The sequence below is a fragment of the Platalea leucorodia genome (assembly GCF_965183815.1).
Source record: "Platalea leucorodia genome assembly, chromosome: W".
NCBI classification, from domain to species: Eukaryota; Metazoa; Chordata; class Aves; order Pelecaniformes; family Threskiornithidae; genus Platalea; species Platalea leucorodia.
Window position 1 is genome coordinate 30,193,877 of NC_138859.1, and position 22,802 is coordinate 30,216,678.

Below are 22,802 nucleotides of genomic sequence, written 5' to 3' on the forward strand. Positions count from 1 at the left end.
GGGGCCCAAAACGGAACACAGTACTCGAGGTGCGGCCTCACCAGTGCCGAGTTCAAGGGGATGATCACTTCCCTAGTTCTGCTGGCCACACTATTCCTGATACAAGCCAGGATGCCATTGGCCCTCATGGCCACCTGGGCACACTGCTGGCTCATGTTCAGGCAGCTGTCAACCAACACCCCCAGGTCCTTTTCTGCCAGGCAGCTCTCCAGCCACTCCTCCCCCAGCCTGTAGCGTTGCATGGGGTTGTTGTGACCCAAGTGCAGGACCTGGCACTTAGCCTTGTTGAATCTCATGCAGTTGGCCCCGGCCCAACGATCCAGCCTGTCCAGGTCCCTCTGCAGGGCCTTTCTACCCTCCAGCAGATCAACACTTCCACCCAACTTGGTGTCATCTGCAAACTTACTGAAGGTGCACTCAATCCCCTCATCCAGATCATTGATCTTACATCTGAAGTGCAGGTAAAAACCAGCCCAAACAGCTGGTGATTCAATATATGCTTGATTTGGGCAGAATCCGAGAACCTTTAAAGTAAGTTTGCTGAGGTGATCACTGAACAATCTACAAATTTTTGCAAGGAATCTTACAATAAGGCCAGCATGTTTTCTGAAATTTCTGATATTTAATTTTCCAATACTGGGTTTTTTAAAATGTTTTTATGTTTTTCAGTATTTGCTGTTTTGATCCAAGCTGGTAGTTAGCAGTCAAAACCCACAAACGGTCATGACATTTTCTGTGAACCTCATCACATTTCTCATTTCGAGACTTAGGGCAAAAGGGCTTTTTGCTTGTTGGTTCTTCTCAAAGCTGACACCAATTGAGAATAATAGCTGGAGCATAGGGATTCAAAACATAGACCAGAGAGCGGTTCCTTCCACAGTGCAGAGTTATACTCTGGGACTCAATACCATAAAGTATTGTGGACATTGAAAGTTTTCATGACTTCAAAAGGCAACAGGGAAAAATACTGGAAGAAAAATCCACTGAAGACTATGAAATATGGAGATTCCATATTTGACTGTACAACTCCCAGAGCTGCAACTTATTAAGGTCTGAGAGAGTATGTGGAAGAAGTATCAGTCACTACCTGACTTGTTATACTCTTTCTTAGGTATCCTTTATTGATCTCTGTCATGGACAGAACTTCAATCTGACCCAGTAAGTCAGTTCTCCTGCACTTGTATCACCAAGTGGAAAAAAAAGAGAGAGACAAAAATTACTCCAATTGTGCTTACAGCCTGGGGTAGAAAATTAACCTTGATTTTTTGAGCTGTAACCATGTTCCAAAGCCAAGGACCACCCCTCGTTGCTCATGATTCATGCTAACACACTGATGGAGTCAATACAGCTGCACTGTTGACCAATTTGTCTTTGTCACACAAGAAAGGGCAACAAGATGTCCTGGTTTCAACTGGGATAGAGTTAATTTTCTTCCTAGTAGCTGGTGTAATGCTGTGTTTTGGATTTAGGATGAGAATAATGTTGAGAACACACTGATGTTTTAGTTGTTGCTAAGTAGTGCTTACACTAGTCAAGGACTTTTCAGCTTCCCATGCTCTGCCAGCTGCACAAGAAGCTGGGAGGGAGCACAGCCAGGACAGCTGACCCAGACTGGCCAAAGGGCTATTCCATACCATATGACATCATGCTCAGTATATAAACTGGGGGAGTTGGCCGGGGGGGAGCGATTGCTGCTTGGGAATGGGCTGGGCATTGGTCGGTGGGTGGTGAGCAATTGTATAGTGTATCACTTGCTTTGTATATTATTATTGTATTATTATAATATTATTATTATCATTATTATTACTACTACTACTATTATTAGTCTTCTATTTTATTTTACTTCAATTATTAAACTGTTCTTATCTCAACCCACGAGTTTTCTCCCTTTTACCGTTACAATTCTCTCCCCCATCCCACCGGGGGGTGGGGGAGTGAGCAAGCGGCTGATTAGCGCTTAGTTGCTGGCTGGGGTTAAACCATGACACAAGATCAGGACCTTCAATGTTTACTAAGGTTCCCAAGCCTTTCAGGTGACCTACTTCCATGTGGTGATTTATGGTTTCCCAATGTAACCATGTGGAATTTTAGGGAGCTGATTAACTTTCCTTTTAGATTTTGGCCTTTCTTTGATCATGAAACTCAGAACAAACCCTGTGAGCAGTGTGAAGGAGAGGGTGAGGGAGAAAGGAAGGGAGTGAGCCCCAGGCAGCACCAAAAAGAGTCAGTCTCATTCCTTTGGTTCCTCCAACCCCAGTCCACCCAGCCTTAACTGTGTAGATTTGTATTTGAAAGGAAAGCAGCAAACAGCTACTTCTTGGCTCCTATTTGCATGAGCACAAAATATTCTATGTTGCTCTTTTAAGAGGACCTTGTTTTACACGGGATTTTAATACAAGCATCCAACAAGGTCAAAAATAGTGACCCTTTGAAATGAAAAGATTAACATTTTTATAGATAGAATAGCAACTTGCAGTGGAGCATGAGAATTCTATCTTGTTTTTTCTTTTTTTTTTTTCTTTACAACAAATAAGGTTTATGAATTGCAAAGAGGAGACTGCCCCATTAAAAAAAAATGTCTTTTACAGTATTTTCCAATTTAAAGCTGCATGCAAGTAGCACTCAGGATCATCCAAGAAAAGTCTGACTCACTAGTTTTTCAATTTAGTTTGTTAATAGCCTGCCTTTCATAAAAGCATCAAGCACAATAACAAAAATACCTAAATCAATAGGATGATGCAGCAATGCCTCACAGAGATGATATTTTTGAAATAAATATATACCATTCAACCTGGCCTGCTTGACACCAAATTTATATACTCAATAAGAAAGCATAATTAATGGTTCCAAACTGTATTTTCTTTCACCTATTTCACATTTCAAGAAGCTGAGGGTTTTGTCAAAAAGAGGGGGGGAGGAAGAATGGAGAAAGTGTTCCATTCATAAATGAAATGAACCCATTAAAAATTACTCTCTCCCCAGCTCCCTACCAATGTTTCCTGGGGAGTGGTATGTATTTTATTAAGAAACAGAAGCGTGGAACGTGCTTACATTTCACAAGATCTGTAGCCAGGTGATTTATCTTCTCTCTTTTCCCCTGCCGACTCCCTGGACATTCACTAATTTTGAGGGAACAAAGGAGATGAACTAGGAGCCCCGATTTCCTATTGATGTCGACACATCTGTACTAGGGTCCACCCTATCTATCTACCCACCCCTCTGTCCACCATGTGGACCTATAATCAAATTTAATTAGCTACTTTGATTTTCAATGTTATCTAAAGACTTCTAAAAAATGAAGCAGGGTGTCCCGTGCGATTTGGAGAAGAAAAAAGTGTTGGGTATGGGACTGCTTTTTGAATCAAAAGCAGTTTGATGCTTAATTGACTTGAAGGGTTTTGCAAGTCTCCCTGTCCAATGGGGAGGAAACTGAAGGGGGAAAGTGTATTGACATTGTATGTCTTCAGGCAGCTCAACTAAGAGCCTCAGTTAGTGTCAAGTCTTCCTTTTTAAACAAAGGAAAGAGATCAGAGTTAAAGTCATTGACTGAATAGCAGAAGGGGTTAAAGTATTACTGCCTCCCAACTCTTTACTTCCTTTCCAACAGATGATTGTCCCTCCTGGAGCAAAGTCAGACAATACAGTCAATTCCTGGCCACACCAAGAGCCACTGAGGGTTTCACAGAAGTTGCTAAGTGCCTGTAGTGTTTCTTTAAGCCAAGCACGGAACTGTGAGTTGGAGGACAGAGCAGCAGGCTCATCCTTCCTTCTCCCTACTCTACTATGGTGGCAGAAGAGTAGGGTTGATTGATAGAGATGGAGGGACAATGATGAGATTCATAAATCATCCCAGTGAGGTTTTCCCTTGCTGTCTGTGACTATTTTTTTGCCTGTGCCTAGCACGATTTCTATTTTTTTTTCTCTTTGCTATACCTGCTTATTAATTCCTACTTTAAATTCATATGAAGCTCTTTTAGGCCATGGGTTGACTCATATCCTGTCCGGGTACAGACAAACATTGTAGTGGAAACTTACCCCCGGGTTAGGAACTGCATAACTAGTGTTCCCAAACAGGTGAAGCAATAGAGGGCTATTTTAGGAATAGTTAGGTTGTTGTGAGGTTATGAGGGATAATTCCACAAGCATCCTTTAAAAATTGCTCCTGGAAGGATCAGAGAAAATGACCATGGGATGTTAAAATACTGATCTAGAACTACCCAAACTGTTTTTTGGCCAGAGCACCAAAACCATCAGTTCTGAGGCCAGTACTAGGAAATAGCCACTAGTGTTCCTGATAGGAAGACAGTAATTTATTATGTTATTTTGCTCTTCCAGTCACAATTATGATTCCTACTTCACTTCTCACTGGGAGCATTTCTGTGAAGTAGATTTGACAAGTTGGCCTTCCTATGTTTAAGACGGGAGCCTAAGATTTTAATGCATATGTTATATACTGTTTTGTGTCTGTCATGGTTTAACTACACAGCCGCTCGCTCACTCCCCCCCGGTGGGATGGGGGAGAGAATCAGAAGAGTAAAAGGGAGAAAACTCATGGGCTGAGATAAAGACAGTTTAATAGGTAAAGCAAAAGCCACGCGCACAAGCAAAGCAAAGCAAGGAATTCATTCACTACTTCCCATCGGCAGGCAGGTGTTCAGCCATCCCCAGGAAAGCAGGGCTCCATCACGCGTAACGGTTACTTGGGAAGACAAACGCCATCACTCTGAATGTCCCCCCCTTCCTTCTTCTTCCCCCAGCTTATATACTGAGCATGATGTCATATGGTATGGAATAGCCCTTTGGCCAGTCTGGGTCAGCTGTCCTGGCTGTGCCCCCTCCCAGCTTCTTGTGCACCTGGCAGAGCATGGGAAGCTGAAAAGTCCTTCACTAGTGTAAATACTACCCAGCAAGAACCAAAACATCAGTGTGTTATCAACATTATTCTCATCCTAAATCCAAAACACAGCACTCTACCAGCTACTAAGAAGAAAATTAACTCTATCCCAGCTGAATCCAGGACAGTGTCCCATATGCTCAGATTTTTGCTGTGTGCTGTCATTCTGTGCTACACATTTGTGACAGGTGGAAATCCAAGACACCCTAAAGGGTACTACACTTATGAAGCATCCAAGATGTGGAACAGATAACAATAGAAAATGGGAAATAAGAGGGACCTGAAGAAGTTAACGTGAAATGTAGCCACTTTTAGAGTAATGCAAAGTAACAGTTTGACAGCTAGAAGCTACCTAGCAGTTAATGATCCTATTTTCATCCAAGTTGCTTATTGCTATTTTCAAATTCCAACTAATCAAACACAATAAATAGTCTTATGTTACATGTACAGTAAGAATCTGCTTTAGTCAAGGAAATCTGAGGCACTGAAACATTCACCAATCCTTTGTGGAGAAAAGGATAAAATCTAAGAGGCTTAAGTCCTAGTCCTTTCCATGAAGCATGGCACTGGTCTGCATTTTGTGGTCAGAAATCATAGCATAATAAGATAAATCTGAGTTCTGATTCACTTTTCATTCATCCTGAAAAACAAACAAACAAGCAAAAAAGCCCAGTATTCCCAGGCTTGTGTCTGAGGAAAAATTAAACAATCAGAAAAAGAAAAGAAAGAAGGTCTTCAGTATTTAGTCCTGTTTTATCACTGATCAGGTGTTGATTTTTATTTTTTTTCTTTTTCTTCTTCCTTTTCTGCAGCATTGTCCCAATATCTGGTTGATACCAAACATAGCAACTCATTCATTATCCTGAATACCTTCTGAGCCAAACTCCACCCATAAATAGGGCTGCACTGACTCATAAATCTCTGTGGCTGGATGCCTGAAAATGCATGTAGAATCCACCACTGGGTTTGGACATAATAAATAATGAAAAATGAGGCTTGGTAGTTGCCATATTTTGTAATGAATTGCAGCTAGGGACAAAAGACAGTGGGAACTATCCTGAAACTTGCAAGATTAGATAGACCTATTTACAAAAGGGCTTATTTATGGTGGAGTGAAATAGTCTTTGTAGAATTTTCCTTGTTACATAATGACTTAAAAACAAACACAGGAACTACCATAAAAAAAAAGAAAAAAAAAAAAAAGGTGATACACCTCTGTGTCTCCTACAGAGGATATAATCAAATTAGTTTCCATAATAGGTTAAACATTTTCCTTTATCAGGAATAAAAATTTCCCATGGAACAATATCAGTTCTGATGAAATTTTGGCTTTGTAAGGGAAATATTTTTATCTCCATAAAAACCAGTTTCAATCCCAGAATGGGAAGTTTAGGTTATATTTTTTCTTCAGATTTTATTTCTCTTACAGCACGTATTAAAAATAGATTATGGACATAGCATCACAAGCAAAATGCAACATCTTGATATCTCAACATAGAGAGCTCAGTTTAACTCAATGTTTTTACTGTTTTTGTCCCAAAAATCATCATCCTGCAGGCCATTTTGAAATCTTATGGGTTGACTTCAGATCCAACACTGAACAATAATTACACAGCTAAATGAATAAGAATAACATAATATCTGTGGAACTGTGACTGCTAGTTTCAGCTAGCTCTACTAGATATTTCCACTGAAGGTTTAAAACCACAATATGAGTCATTAAAATGCCATCAGTTACAGTCACTAAACCATAGTATCTGATGTACTGCTTTATTTTTCTATGCCATATCTTTCATATTGTGCTGTGGCAAGTGTTGACTTCTTAATTGCAGTTGCAGTATGTCATCTAATTGGGCAATATTACAGTAAGGAAGATGCTCTCCCTGAATCCAGCTGGCAGTTAATTTACACCCAACACAAAAACAGATGAAGTCCATGTTCTTTAAAATGTAGAAGGAATGGCAGAAATAGCCTCTTACTACAGGAAATCTTGGATTTTCTATGCTTTTATTTAAAAATTAAGACTCCAACTCCTTCATTTTTAAATAAAGGTTTGGGAGTTTGTTCCTACCTTTAAGAAGAAATAAGATGTTATGTTTCAGAAGTTAGTGTTTGTGTCAAAATATGGAGTTGTACTTCTCATCTTTTATTGTAGATTAGCTATGCTACCTAAAACAGAACATGTTCCAAAAGTCAGTTTAGGTGCTGAAATCTGAGAAGGCACTACAGGGTACTTAATTTCAAGCATACAGAAAATTTCTAGTCACCTAATTCAGAAGACAGATGAATTAAATCCATCTGAATTTTGAAATGCAAAGTTACAATGGTACCTGACAGATGCCTAAACACTTGTGAAAAATCTCCATCCTACAAAAGACGAAGAAGTTTTGAAATCCCAGAGAGGCTGAGTTTGCATGTTCTACATCTGTGTGATTTTAACTTTGGGCATAACAGCCAGAATCATTCACATTCTGGGCCTTGAGCAGCAGAGGCGGCCAATAATTATAGCACTCTCTCAAGAAGCAAAAGTGCAGGATTCAAGTGTGCATCTTTCCTGTCCCACGAGAAGTGCTAATGAGGAAAGGTTTGCGAGTGTTAATAAGAATTGACTGAAACATGAACTTGAAGGGAATGATTTAAATACCTTTGTGAATGTCCTGGCTTATAACTTAGGTGGTCTTCAATCAGCTGTGCTTGCAAAAGAAACCAGGTTAATTCACTTGAGACCACTTAGAGGGATTTTCACCCAGACAGCAATTCATGGGGTTCATATATGTCCTTCTCTAGACAAACCTAACTGTGATTTCACTGGTCACCACACAATTCTGAGCAAGTGATCTTGATAAGTATGTGATCTTAGCTGGTAATGAAGTTCTCTTGCCTGAGAATGATAGACTAGTGTGGAAGGGACCTCCAGAGGTCATCTAGTCCAACCTCCTGTTCAAAGCAGGTCCAACTGGATCAGGTTGCTCAAGGCATATATAGGTAAATACTGAATATCTCGAAGGACTGATACCCCACAGCCACCCTGCTCCAGTGTTTGACCTCTCTCATGGTAACAGCTTCCTTCCTTATATCTAGAGTTTCCTATGTTACAACTTGTGCTTGTTGCCTCTTGTTTTGTGCCTCCGAGGGCAACCATAAGATCTCACTGAGCCTTCTCTTCTACAGGTTGACCAGACCCATGTCATACATGGTGTGCTGCAGTCTCCTGACCATCCTGGAGCTGCTCTGCTGGACTCACTCTACTATGTCAGTGTCTGTCTTGTATGGGGGAGCAGTACTCCAGGAGAGGTCTCTCATGAGCCAAATGGAGGGGAATAATCACCTCCCCAGGACTGCAAGTTTCACTCTTGCTAATGAAATCCAGTATGCAGTCAATTTCATCTGTGCAAGGGCACACTACCAGCTTGTGTTCAACTTTTTGCCCACCAGGAACCCTCAGCTTCTGCAAAGCTGCTTTTTATCTAGTCAGCACCCAACCTGTACTGTTGTGTGGGGTTATTTCATCTCAGATATGATGGCAAGTCAGGCATGGCAGTGGCCTCACCAACAAAGGGCACAGTCCCACAGTACCCAACCAGGGAGAGCAGATAGGGTCCAGGGAGGGTAACCAGGCTGAGGTGACCATCCAGTGGTCACCAAACAGGTTCCTAGTTGTGACACAAATACAAGGGGAATAAGCAATCCAGGGCCAGGATCAGATCTGGAGACAGTGACCCAGGTCAAAACGGTGTCCTGTGATTGCCATGAAAGTCCAGCACAATGAGTCATGTCTGACATCAAGCTGGGAAGTCAAGTTTGTAGGTCAGCATGCAGGCAAGGGCCTGTATTAACGGGGTACACCCAAGCATGGGCATGGCTGCAACACAGTGCAGCATAGCTCAGACCAATGTTGAGAGCCCTGAATTAAAACCAGCTCCCAAGAGCAGGGAGCCCCTGCTGATGCTTCACCCAACTCTTTTTACACAACAGTCTGAACTGAAATTAGGCACCTGAGCCATATCAGAGAGCTGGCCTTAAGCATAGGCAGCCAAACTAAAAGGAGAGGGGAGTGCACTCAGGGCACTGAGACTGGTGAGCATAAAGATCTGTGAGGCAGCATATTTGGTATAAGTGCAAATAATTGCCCAGAGACCTCCTTGAAATTCCCAAGTTTGTGTCCAATGTCTGATTTCCAGAAAACAATTTTGCAACCTCAGAGTTCTTTGGGGGAGTTTATCTGAGAAATACATCTTTTGCAATTTCTTTAATATTTGTTAAATATCTTACCTACTGGCTATGCTTCAGGAGTGTTTTAATTAGCAAGACAGGTTTTTGCTGCGGTTTTTTTTTTGCCTGTGTCTACAGGAATTTTAGCACTAACAAATTACAAGGGAATATCCTGAATTTAGATAAAACCCCCAAATCTGTAGACTTCTCCTTCTCCACTTTACCCTTTAATTCCAAAGTACAGTTTGGGAAGTTGAATTAAAGTTTTTCATCACTTAATTGTCTGTCTGTCTAGTATGTCATGGTGACAAATGCAGAACATCCTGGGAGCCAAGCAATTTGCATGATGCAGTGGGATATGAATGATAAGGGACTGTCTGCAGTAGTGTTCAGTGCAGCTGAAAGTCCAAACATTAGTGGCTAAACAGAATATATAGTCTCAAAGAAGAATTTGTAGCACTGATGGAAATACAGGGTTACAGAATAAACCCAAATTTGAACTAGTTGAAAGGTTCTATTGTTCCTGGTATGATACATAATCCTTTCTAAGATGAAGCTATTTTAATGTGAATCCTTAAGCCCTGCTATAATCACATAACAGGACTAATTCAAAATAACAATCAACCTAATCTGGTGTTTAGTACAATCAACTTAGAGATTAAGGGTCCGATTTATAAATCTCTTGCATATGCCACCTACTTCCAGAATCCTTGTAAATTACATGCATGCTGTTGCCAATTCACAAAGAAGCTCTTTAAACTCATGGGTCTCCAAATCAATGTCTTCCTGTACTATGGGGAAACTTTCAGCTCAGTGCCTCACTCTGTTTATCCAGGCAATTGAGAGAATACACATAAATATCGGAAGCAGAGATGATGAGGAGAGGAAAATATGTGGAAAGTAAGGGAAGCATTTCATTATGATTAGAGAAGCTATACAAATTGATTTTTTTTTTCTTTTTATTCCATTGACAGGACCCCAGAACTGATTGGTGCAATTCCCAGAAGGGAGAAAAATAGGACAATAATATCAATAAATGACTCACAAAAATGGATCTCCCAGCTCCCATGACATCACAAAAATCTTGAGAATTGCTGGAAATCTTTTGTGTAGTGCAACTGTGAAACTCACCAAAAAAAATTCAATAGAAGACATTACCGTTCTGAGCTCTTCCAAGAACTCTAAAACTCTTCTCCACAGCTCTCATAAAACCAGTAGAGATGAGTCACATAAAGTGATCTTAGCAATGTAAAAGTTAGTATAGTAAGTATACCATATCAATGATAGGAAGAACAAAGTTGATTTTGGACATGTGTATTTTTTCTGCACTCACAGTTCTTGTATTTGGTGCAATGGGCATCAGAAAGAAAGTATCAAGAAAGAATAATGAAAAAAGAAGGGATTTATTAATGTCAAAGATTCTTATCCTAGATTCTTTTAACTGTTTTTTCCCCTCTATTTTTTTCTTTTTAATTCTTTTTTCTTTCTTATTCTTTTTTCTTTCCTTTTTTTCTTTTTAAGTCAAATTCAAACTCAAGTTCTGTTCTCAAAAATTCTGGTGAAAAGCTGACTCATAACACAAATTTTGAAGCCATGCCTAATGACCCGTAGCTTCATATGTTCAGGTCCAGGCTTCATCTTAAGCCTCTCATTACCAGCTCCCATTTCTCAGTTCCTGTATTATATCTAAAATCTACATTGCCTGGAACTGGGGGAAGAAGGAGAGAAGCATCTGGGACCTTTGTTTTTGCATTTTTTGTGTATGAGGGAGTTGAGACATACTTTAGCTCTTTAGCAGAGCTGAAAGAGCCAGCAGTCTCTAAGGAACCCTGACGTATTAAAAATATTTCAAAAAGAATACCATTCTAATACAATCTTAGTATGCAATCTGAATGAAGATACAGGACTCTACTGAATCATAGAATCATACAATGATAGAATACCAGGTTGGAAGGGACCTCAAGGATCATCTGGTCCAACCTTTCTTGGAAAAAGCACGGTCTAGACAAGATGGCCCAGTACCCTGTCCAGCCGAATCTTAAAAGTGTCCAATGTTGGGGAATTTACCACTTCCCTGGGGAGATTATTCCGTTGGCTGATTGTTGTCTTTCTTTGTGAAAAAAAGTATTGGTTTAGTCCTGCTCAACTACAGCCCCAAAATGCATTAACTATCACAAAACATCACAACAAAAGAAAGGGAAGATTACTGTAAAATGTCTTTCATCAATGGTCAACTCTCTCTTTTTTTTCTTTTTGTTTTCCCTCCCCCTAGACCTTCAGCAGATGCCCTCCTGCAAGCAGGCATTTCCAACCACAATCCAACCCTTATTCTTTTCAGTGAGATATCGTGTTAATTACAAGCTTCATATGTTGTGTTTTTATCGCTCACTGTTTTGTAAAATGTCTGAATCTTTTCAGGCTCTCCTCCATTCTGCAGACATATGCTTGAGTGCTTTCCACAAGTAAATATTGGTTTAGCCCTAAAAGAAAATGTCCTATCTATATACATTTTGCATAAGTGTATGTTGATAAATAAGCTAGCAAGTGTATGCATTACACATAAGGTATTTTTTAAAGAGGATCTGGATTTTATAGACTGTAAAATATGGATATTGCTCTATTTATCTTACTGTAGCTTCTTGGAAAGGTGACGGTGGGGATTAGAATGCCATCCTTCATATACATGCTGGAGCACACTTTTACCTTCCTTCACACAGAGCAACCCAATAACCCACCTAAAAGAGGGGTAAGAGGGAGGAAAAAGTAAATGTAAAAAATAAGCAAATCATATAGAATTGTGTAAAACAGCTAACAACTGACTAGTAACTTTAAATTCAACTAAATTCAACAGATGTTGTTTCCTCCACCCTGATTAGGCATCATAAGAAACATGAAGTCATACAAGACCTGCCATTTAGTGTGTGTTTCTAGTCTAGTCATACAGATTTCATTTCTAGAGCTTGCAGGAAACTCAAAGTCTTGAATGTATTTCTCTTCACAATATTGCTGTGAAGAAGCACGTGTTCATAGATGGAGATGGTAAGGTATGCAGATATGAAGTGGTTTGTAAAGATCCCACAAGAAATCCAAAGGAGGGGAAGGAATAGGAGCACTTTCTACAGGGCAGAACAGAGGAAAACTTGCAGTATTTTTTTTTTAAGATGTAAGTTTTTTATCTATCCTTTTTAAAAATCGAAGTCTTTAATGTAACCTAGTTATGTTAGCTCAGTGTTGTGCTTGAGTTAGGAAATGCAAATCCTCATCATGGCTGAGCATTCACTGAGATGAAGTCTGGCCAACTTGAAGAGTCAACAGAGCAAACTAAGTCTGTCTGTCTGTACACGTCTAAAGCCTGAAGCCATATCTAATGGAGTAACCCCTGTATCATCATCCCTTTCTGGTTTTAAATCATCCACCACAGCAATATCCTAGCCTAAATCTCTGAAATCGCCATAATTATCAATGATGATTATAACACAAATGGATAGAGATACCTTTTGGGTTTATCATCTGACAACTGTACAACATTTTGGGTGGCTTTCATCTCTAACTTCAGTTATCTTCAGTATAGACCTAGTTGATCCCAGAGATAAAAGATCTTTTTCAGGGATAATTTATTTGACCCATTTTACAGATCTATTCTGAGACAAATGAATTGCACCCTAGCACTATCTAATTCTTCTAGTGACAATCAGTGAAGATGGAGTTTTAATAGGAACTTCTGCAATGTCCACTTTTAGTGAGCTGAATCCCATCCACTGAAACAAGGCATGTAGCCAATTTCATCTTCCTCAACTACATGCTGTCTCAGTGTGAGCACCTGATCATGTTACTAATTCAGCTGTGAGATTTTTCTCTAATTAACAGGCCTCATTCTATCTTGCTGAAAGGGGAATGTGATATTCTCCAGTGGGATCTGTGCTGCTGCACCTCCAAGTGCCAGGCAGATCTCATGCAAGCACATAAGCACATCAACTGGCTTCTTAGTTGCTAGTGAGTGGCATGGGTTTTGTGGACAGAAGAGAACCCCGTACAGTTAAATTACAGAAAGTATGATAGATGTCTTATAAGGCAGGACACTAACAAATTCCTCCTATATGAAGCCAGTCTCTGCTAGAACACCTTTTCTTTTTCTTTTTTTTTTTCTTCTTTTTGTTTTTCTTTTTTTTTTTCCCCCAATGTCTTCTGAGTCACTTTTATGTTCTCTTCTGCTTAAAATATGTGACAGATAGGAAACCTGGGTGACATCAGTTTTGCCGCTGTTCAGAACCACTGCTTGATTTTGAAGGATCTTCATCAAAGGAGTTAGAAATCAGCCCATCCCAGATTTGACCAGACCATGCCTTTATTATTTAAATAAAGTAATTATGATCAATAGCCATGGGCAAGATTCTCATCACCCTGAGGACTGTATATTCACAAAAAAGAAATATGTCTCCCTGTCTCAAAGAGTTTGTAAGATATTACAGACAGCATACAGGCAAGCAAAGTGTAAGAAAATGATGAGAGAATAGCAATTTCCATAATAGGCAATATACTTGCAGCCCTTGGGCAGTGTGACTATTGTCATGCTTACTTATTTATTTATTGGCCTTTAAGCCAAGGAAGAAGAATTAAAGGAGGATTCGAAAGAGGATAAGGAGACAGACTTGTTTAAAAGAAGTCCCCTACAGCAGTGAATGCCATCTGAGGAGGTTGTAATGTCTGAGATGGTGAAAGCTTGCTGAGCCAGTGGGCCCAACTACTACCTAAATTTGGCAAACTGTTTTTTGATGTGGATACTTAGCCAGTACAAATGCCCCAGAACTGAGACCTCTGGCCATAGTCCTTCTCTGAAATATCAGGAGTGGATGCAATGTATCGGTGAAGTGAAAGTATGCATTGGTGAATCAAAACAATGTATTGGTGAAGTGATACATGTATTGGTAAACGTATACATAGTCCAGTTTTCCCATAAACCCAGCCAGACACAGTTGTAGAAGTATATGTATTTTCTATTTGTCAAGGGGCCATCCATATATTCCAGTGGGCTTGCCCATGATCCATACATTTTCTCCTCATCCTAACTCAGCATCCTATCTGATTCAGTCACTTGGCCATAATGGCAGGCATCAATTTCCCTACCTTTCCTGCCCTAACCCTTTCTTAGAAAGTAACACTTTTTCATTTCCTTCCCAAAACTCATGATGCATTTCCTTGAATTGCCAGATCTCATGAAGTTTCACAAACAGATAAGCCATAGACAGACAAGGACTAGAGGTAGGCAGGACATGGCAAAAATGTGTAATGAAAAAGTAATGGAGAAGAGTGGAATGAGAAAGAGATAGCAGGTATGGGAAGGTGATGGTCTTTAAAAGTGCAAAACGCTACTCTTCTGTCCAGACCTGTCCTTGGACACACTGACAGGGATCCCTGACCTGTAAGGATCCAGTCATGCTATTTTCCTCTCTGATTATATATATTATATATTAGAGCTGTAACCCAAGTGATCTGTTTCCGACATATTCTTTGTCTCTAGTGCTTTAAAATCGGTTCAGATTTTGGCCCCATTTCATGTTAGGCCTTCATCAAGTCCAACTGAAGTTAGGATTGCATTACCTAACTTCAGTCATCCACATGTGGGGCATGTTCTCTAAACTAGTCATTTAGTCATCTTCTATAGACACTAGATAAAATGCATGTCCATGGTAGATTAACCACGTTTTATACAGATGTCTAAAACAGATGGGAACCACTCTCTCGAGATGCCATGTGTTTCCAGTGACTAAAGAAGCCCACACAAAGAGTTTAGATTAGATTCCTAACTTTTAAACATCAACAATCTCTTAGCAAGCACCTATAGGTCATTCTTGTACTCTACATACAATGCAGAGACTGGCTGTGATTAAAAAACAATTGCCCAAAACAGTGTAAAAGGTGAATTTTTCCCTCTCTGTTGTGTTTCTTTCTGAGTACCAATCATCCAACCAACCCTGACTCATACAGGTACTGTATCCCCATGCCTCTCCCAACTGCAATATTAACAGCAGCAGATCTCTGAGTGTTGCTTCTGTCTCTTGACACTCATGCCTTGCTGTGCAATGTTGCAAAGGTTTAGCTGCCCCTAAGCACAAGAAAGGAAAATGCAATTGTGCTTGTGTATGTGTGTGTATTACTATTCCTCCAAGGATTGCAATGCTTTAATATTTTTGGATTAACTCATGATCAAACATTGATGAATCATGGTATTTTACTGAAAAGCACAATCCTTAAGTCAACCACCTAATCTAAGAGAAAAAATTAAACTCTAAACCAACATAAACACATTACAAGTCATTAGTGTAATTAAAAAGGATTGTAAAATTAAAACATTTGTGTATTTTAGCTCAAATTCATCTGTGGTCAGAAATTTTAATAAACTGTTCATCAAAGAAATCTCTGGAGTCTGAGGATAAGTTTAGTATAACAAGAAATTGAATGCTTTCTTCTCTTTGGCATAGGAAGCTCTGTTCCCACTGGCTTCGAAAACCAAGCTGTCATTGGCTCAAGCAAACTAAGAATGATTCTAAATGATTATGATTGCTTCAATGTTTTAAACTGATGTTATCTTTTTTATCCCCTAAGAATCATGTTTTTCATAATTACTTCTCTTTTGTCCTTTCCTTAAGACAAATGATTTTCTAATTAGTGATGAAGGAACCAGTGATCACTCCAAGACATCTGTCAAGTTGTCATGAAGTATCTGTCCCTGTAGCTATATTTAAACTTTCTGTTTAATAGGCTCTTGCTTTACTTCACCATTACATCTCTGAGGTATCATAAGCAGGATACCCTAATGATCAAGTTCTTTAAAACACAGAGCAATTAGATTGTAAGACATATTGCTCCCATGAAAGTCCTTCCTTCTCATAACATAGCTCCCTCTCTTCCCTTTCCTTTACCATTCCCTAGCCCCACACATTCACTTGCAGCATTCATTAGCTTTTATTAGACAACTGTGTCAACAGCTAGCCTGATGTTTGGCTGTATTTCTGTCTTTGAAAACTTCTTTCATGCATCTTTTGCATATGCTTGATGGTCTGAAGAACAGCCTCATGAGTAAAATATCATACCTAATCTAATCAATGTGATCGGAGTTTACAAGATATGCACTACCCTCCTAGGTCTACAATTTTTTTTTTTTTTTTTTTTGTAGAGTGACCTTAAACTGCTAGTGATACTCTATTTTCTTTCCCATCCGTTCCCCAGGGCAGAGATTGTCCCATTTTGAGTGTGTCAAGGCCTATAGGAACCCATCCCTGGCAGGATTCTTCAAGGACTACAGAACTATACAGAGAGATTCATAATATTGCTATAATGCACATCAGGGCAAAGCGAGGATATTATTGTGTATTGAAATATTTATTTCACCCTGGGGTATATTTTCAAGTCCTGTATCCCTTAACATAAATCAGCTTGTTTTCCCCATTTTTAGACTCCAGAGTATTACTCTTTGTCTTAAGAATGGTACCTTTCCCAAAATTATTCTCTAATGAGGCAGGAGAAAAATGCCTAAATAAAAGAGAGATTCTGGAACACAGAAATATATTTTAAAATAAAAAAATAATAGTGTGTATACATAGTGACACCAATCAGTGTCACACTAGATAGATAGATAGGTGGATACATAAATCAATTGATCATTCAGGAAAGAAAACATTCTAAGTATATAGGCACTTCTATGCCATGATGATAACAGAGATATGAAATTGTAGGCAGAGAGCTATTTTGCATACTGTTCATCCAAAATGAACTGAACTTTTCAAACCACGTCTTTTATCCTCTCTGTTGCTTTCTGGACCTCTGAATACCAAGCTAGAAAGTATATTATTTTACAGTTCTTTCTTGTATACATTCAGAGTTATGTTTTTTAGTGCCTCTTGGTACTTCATCCATTCAGAATGTGATATTAATGGAAGTAAGGAAAAAGTCTGAATGATTCAACCAACTGATAAGACTACATGGTTCCTTTTACATCTAAATAGCTGATTCAAAGTGAGGTGAGATGAAGAACAGGTATCGAGATATTTTGCTATCAGATATTGTGACCTGGTCAATGAAAGGGACTGCACCTATTAGTGCAAAGACTATTTGGGCTAGGGGGTGGGATGGAGAAGGAAGATACAGTTACCATGCTTGTTTACTAATTAACAAGATTGTGTACAAAATGTGAGCAGCACTCTAGGTTGTCTTGTTCCACCACAATTTGTCTCCTCTATGCAGGCATTATTAGGTGAAATCCTGTTTCATTCAACAGATCAGGCAAGCTGAATGTAATGGCTCCTTCAGGCCTTAAATCCATGGATCGAGTTTCAAAGTCACAAATGGAAATGAGGCACTCGGTTCGCATTGATAGTCAAGGAGAACAGGGCACCTCTCTCCCCTTTCTGTCTTTGAAAATCTCCTGCTATAATCTATGAAGTTTTGTCTATCATGAGCTAAATTTCCATAACCTTCAGCAAAAAAATGCACAGACCCTCTGGATGAATGAACTGTGTAAGCAATTTTTTCAACTTTATTTTCAAGCTCCCATGATGGATCCATTAGTTACTTCCTGATGCTTGGTTTATTTACACAGATCAAACACAGGCTTTATTGCAAAAAGAGAAAGGGGATGGGAGGAGGGAGGGAGAGAATCCAGAGATAATCGAGACAAAAGCATCATGATGAAATAGCCAAGCTCTTTGGAAACAAGCTCTAATTTAGCCTCAGCAAATCCTTTTGTCTTATCTGGGAAGGCATATATACACACACACACGCGCGCGCGCGCGTACACACTAAGACACATATACAAAATGATACTTATTAAAGTGTTTTAAACTACTGATGCAATCAGTCATGCAGCAAAAACTGTCAAAGTCAATATTTTCAAGATTTCTCCAGGGAATTCAGGCTGTGCAAGAGATGTATATTTTTCATTAGGGTTTACACCAGCATTTGGTGTAATTAATCCTAATGTTTCAATCTTCACATAATAGGCTTATTCAGAAGAATAAAGTATTGCAGAGCAATGGAAAGAAAATCCCCAGTAGAAGCCGGTGTTCATTATACATGAAGGAAGGGTATATGATTCTTTTTATGACCATAGGTTTTACTTTCTTTTTCATAGTTTTATTCCCAAAATTTTAATATCTAGGAACGATCCAAAGGAGACAAAGGCATAACTGTGCTAAGACCTGTACAGAAACAAAGTCTGAGACACTCCCCATCCAAGGAAACTGCAGTATACATAGACAAATGGTGCAGTAAGTAACAGAGGTGGTTGGGTTACTAACACTAGGACACCATGGAGGTCCCAGAAAGAGTTAAAAATGGAAACCGGGACATATTCTGTCTTTCTGAAGATGTCTGCACTTTATTCTCCACAGACAGTATATACACAACAGCTTTAAGCATATTTGCTGAGGTGATGTAGTTTTGCAGCTGAGACAGTGAGGAGACCAGTGTGAATCACAAAACCCATCTGGGCTGGAGGGCATATTCTTGAGAGACTAATGTGAGCTGTAGGCTGCTGTGCCTGTGCTTCTATCCATACCTGAGCTAGCTGGATTGAAGATAACCCAGTTACACCTTCTTAGAAATAACTTATCTTCAGACTGAAGGGTTGTTTTAGTCTATCAATCAGCCTTACAGGACATTTCCTCTCCAGCAGCACAAACCTGCTGAAAAGCTAAACTATGCAAAATCCTGAAAGTTTAGAATCTGACATCAAGTTTGTAACTAACTGCTAATACCTCCAAACATTCATAGTGATGGAAAGAAAATATCAGTCACCTGATTAAAATACTGCTATCTGTAAGTGAATGAAGGTATGACTTCAAGGACAGTCACAAAACCTTTTACTTCATTTCTGCAAACATTCCCACTGACTAGAGGCCTCTTGCCTTGGCTTCAGTTTTTCATTCAAAGGAAGAACAGGGAGGTTCCCTGGTTGTCTACATGCCTATTCTAATCTGAATAAGGATGTGTGTGTTTGCTGCTCCTTATATGGGGCAGGGTGTATTTCTAAGTATAGATGTGGAAATGGAAAACAAAATATGGATAAGAAAAAATAAAAAAGACAACATTTTACCTTTTTTTCAAACCTCACTGTTAACAGCAGGATTTATAGAGTTTAACTCAGCATGGATTTGAGCAAAGAAAAGATGAAGGCCTATACCAGAGACTTATTTATTTATTTATTTATTTGAATAACCAACTTCAGCAAGATCCAAAGACATATTTTTTCACAAACTCAACATTTTTAGTGAAAAAAAAATGGAATAAAAAGATAACTAACTTTTTATCTCTTGATGTCTTTTAAGCTAAGAAATGTTTTCTCTGTTGAACTTATCTTTGCTAACTAACAACAAAAAGTAAAACATAAGAATAAAAATATTTTTTTTGTTGGAATTGTGGATCATCTTGTTGAATCACAACCTTTCAGCTTAAAGAAAAAAAGAAAAAAGAAAAAAAAAGAAGAAAGAAACAGAACTTTGTTGGTTTCTTGGCTTTTGTGTTAATTAGGGTCACTTACATAATCTTTACAAGCAGAGTTTTCTTGTTTTGGATTTTTAGGGTTTTGTTTTATTTTTTTCTTTTTCTTTTCTTCCTATTCTCTGATATGAAAGAGATTGTAGTAATGCTTCAACCAATCCCCAAAGGTCTTTACAGATAATTTTCAGTTGCATTACTGATTTATTTTTGCCTTGACCAGATGGCTCCAAGTTCATGTGACTGTAAGGGAGTGCTTTTGATTACCCTATTTATCTCTCCCAGTGCTCAATTTAAGGGTCAAACCTTGTGTAACACATTTGCCAGATAAACTATTCAGTGCTTCTGCCTTTTGGACACCATACTTCTGACATATGCTCTGTGCTTCATTAAACACAAAAGTTATTAGATTTAATAGATTTTTTTACAAACTCTGTTTGTAATAAAAGATCTAAGTTTCAAATTTATTTATTTTATTCATATGTGGCTCGTGGATTGCTTTTACTTTATCACCTGGAAAAATGTGTGAAATTGAAAGGGAACATCCTGAATGTGACAGAGGAAGGGAAAGCAGAGAGACAGAAGCTGGAATGGTTTTTTATTCTTTTTTTTCCCTTGATATAGGTTATAAATGAAAAGATGAGCAGATTTTTTTTTAATGAAACCAATAAAAATGCAAAGGAAGATTTAATGTTTAAAGTAATAATAAATCAAAAGTGACAACTGAAATGCAATATTGCACCATGAGAATGAAGAAATAAATTCATCCATAGGGCAGATGTGCCTGCTGTAAAAAAAAAAAAAAAAAAGAGCGCACAATAGGAAAAAAAAGACAAAAAGAAAAAAAATTTAAAGTTTTCACCATTACTGAACAAAGTAAGTCTCATAAAATCAAAATATAAAAACTATAACTGCAGTACTGCAAGTTGAATAGAAACAGTTCAGACACACCTATATGGAAACACACACAGATGTATATTCACATATAAGTGTACACACACGCATATGGGAATAAAATATCTAAAGGAGCTTAAGATCAAACAATTTAAGAATAAAAAAGCTCATAAACATAGTCATAACTTACTTCTAGCATTTTTATGGATAATAGTATGAATAATTACACAGGACAAATAGTGGCTGTGTCCCACTACCTCAGCTGAAACCTTCAAAATGAGAATTAATTACTTGGAGGAAAGACTGCCTTGTAATAGCATTTGCCTGGGACTAGGACCCCTGTGATCTGAATCCCAGCTCTGTCATAAACATGCTGTGTGACCTTGCAGGATCTGCTCTGGCCTAGACTTTTCCTAGCTAAATTTAGGCAATTAACTGAGGTGCCTAAATTGGGAGCTTGTCGCAGATGGAGTGAGAGTGCACTTGTAAGAGCACTATGTTTATTGATAACAAAGTTTGATAATAAATGCGACAGTGGTTTAATGAGATTCGATGGCAAGATACACTTGATTATTTACTGCATAGAATCATAGAATCAAAGAATCATAGAATTGTTTAGGTTGGAAAAGACCCTTAAGATCATCGAGTCCAACCGTTAACCTATCACTGCCAAGTCCACCACTAAATCATGTCCTCAAGCACCACGTCTACCTGCCTTTTAAATACCTCCAGGGATGGAGACTCAACCACTTCCCTGGGCGGCCTGTTCCAATGCTTGACCACCCTCTCAGTGAAGAAGTTTTTCCTGATATCCAACCTAAACCTCCCCTGGTGTAGCTTGAGGCCGTTTCCTCTAGTCCTGTCCCTTGTTACTAGGGAGAAGAGACCGACCCCAACCTCGCTACAACCTCCTTTCAGGTAGTTGTAGAGAGCAATAAGGTCTCCCCTCAGCCTCCTCTTCTCCAGACTAAACAACCCCAGCTCCCTCAGCCACTCCTCATAAGACTTGTTCTCTAGACCCTTCACCAACTTTGTTGCCCTCCTCTGGACACACTCCAGCACCTCAATGTCCTTCTTGCAGTGAGGGGCCCAAAACGGAACACAGTACTCGAGGTGCAGCCTCACCAGTGCCCAGTACAGGGGCACTATCACCTCCCTGGTCCTGCTGGCCACACTATTCCTGATACAAGCCAGGATGCCATTGGCCCTCGTGGCCACCTGAGCACACTGCTGGCTCATGTTCAGGCGGCTGTCAACCAACACCCCCAGGTCCTTTTCCGCCAGGCAGCTCTCCAGCCACTCTTCCCCAAGCCTGTAGTGTTGCATAGGGTTGTTGTGACCCAATTGCAGGACCCGGCACTTAGCCTTGTTGAACCTCATACAGTTGGCCCTGGCCCAACGATCCAGCCTGTCCAGGTCCCTCTGTAGGGCCTTCCTACCCTCCAGCAGATCAAGACTTCCACCCAACTTGGTGTCATCTGCAAACTTACTGAGGGTGCACTCAATCCCCTCATCCAGATCATCAATGAAGATGTTGAACAGGACCGGCCCCAATACTGAGCCCTGGGGAACACCACTCGTGACCGGCCGCCAACTGGATTTGACTCCATTCACCACCACTCTCTGGGCTCGGCTGTTCAGCCAGTTTTTAACCCAGTGTAGAGTGTACCCATCCAAGCCGTGTGCAGCCAGCTTCTCCAGGAGAATGCTGTGGGACAATAATGAATATATACATGAAATATGAGCAGGAGAAAGCAAGAAAATCCATGAGAGTGAGAAACAGAGAGAGAGAGAGAGAGAGAAAGCTAATATGCCTAAACATTTGATGCAGACTTTCAAGGCCAAAAAGGAATTTAACAGCCTTTCAGAACAGAAACTATGATGAAATTTGATCTTTAACCACACTAAATCTTAAGGGTGCCTTTCTACAATAAGAGCAAGAAAATGCAAATGAATTTAAGTAAGTCAGTCAGATGAAAATCTTTGATTATACAATGTATTAGTCAGATCCACACTTAGATTACAGCGATCAGTTCTGGTCATCACATTATAACATAAAATATTGAAACACTTGACAAGGTAAAGAGACAGGAGATGAGTTTGATCTTAGGCTGTGATTATATTGTATTAATGACTTCCTATCATATTACTGGCTTCTCTATCTTGTTAAAGAAACACCACTTCCTAATTGAGTAAGAAGGCAGCCAAAAGAAGCAGAATTTTATAAATTGTTTTTATTATTGCCTTTTTAGCATTCCTTTTCATAAGCTATATACTCCATCCTTATTTAAAGAAAAGGACATTAAATTAG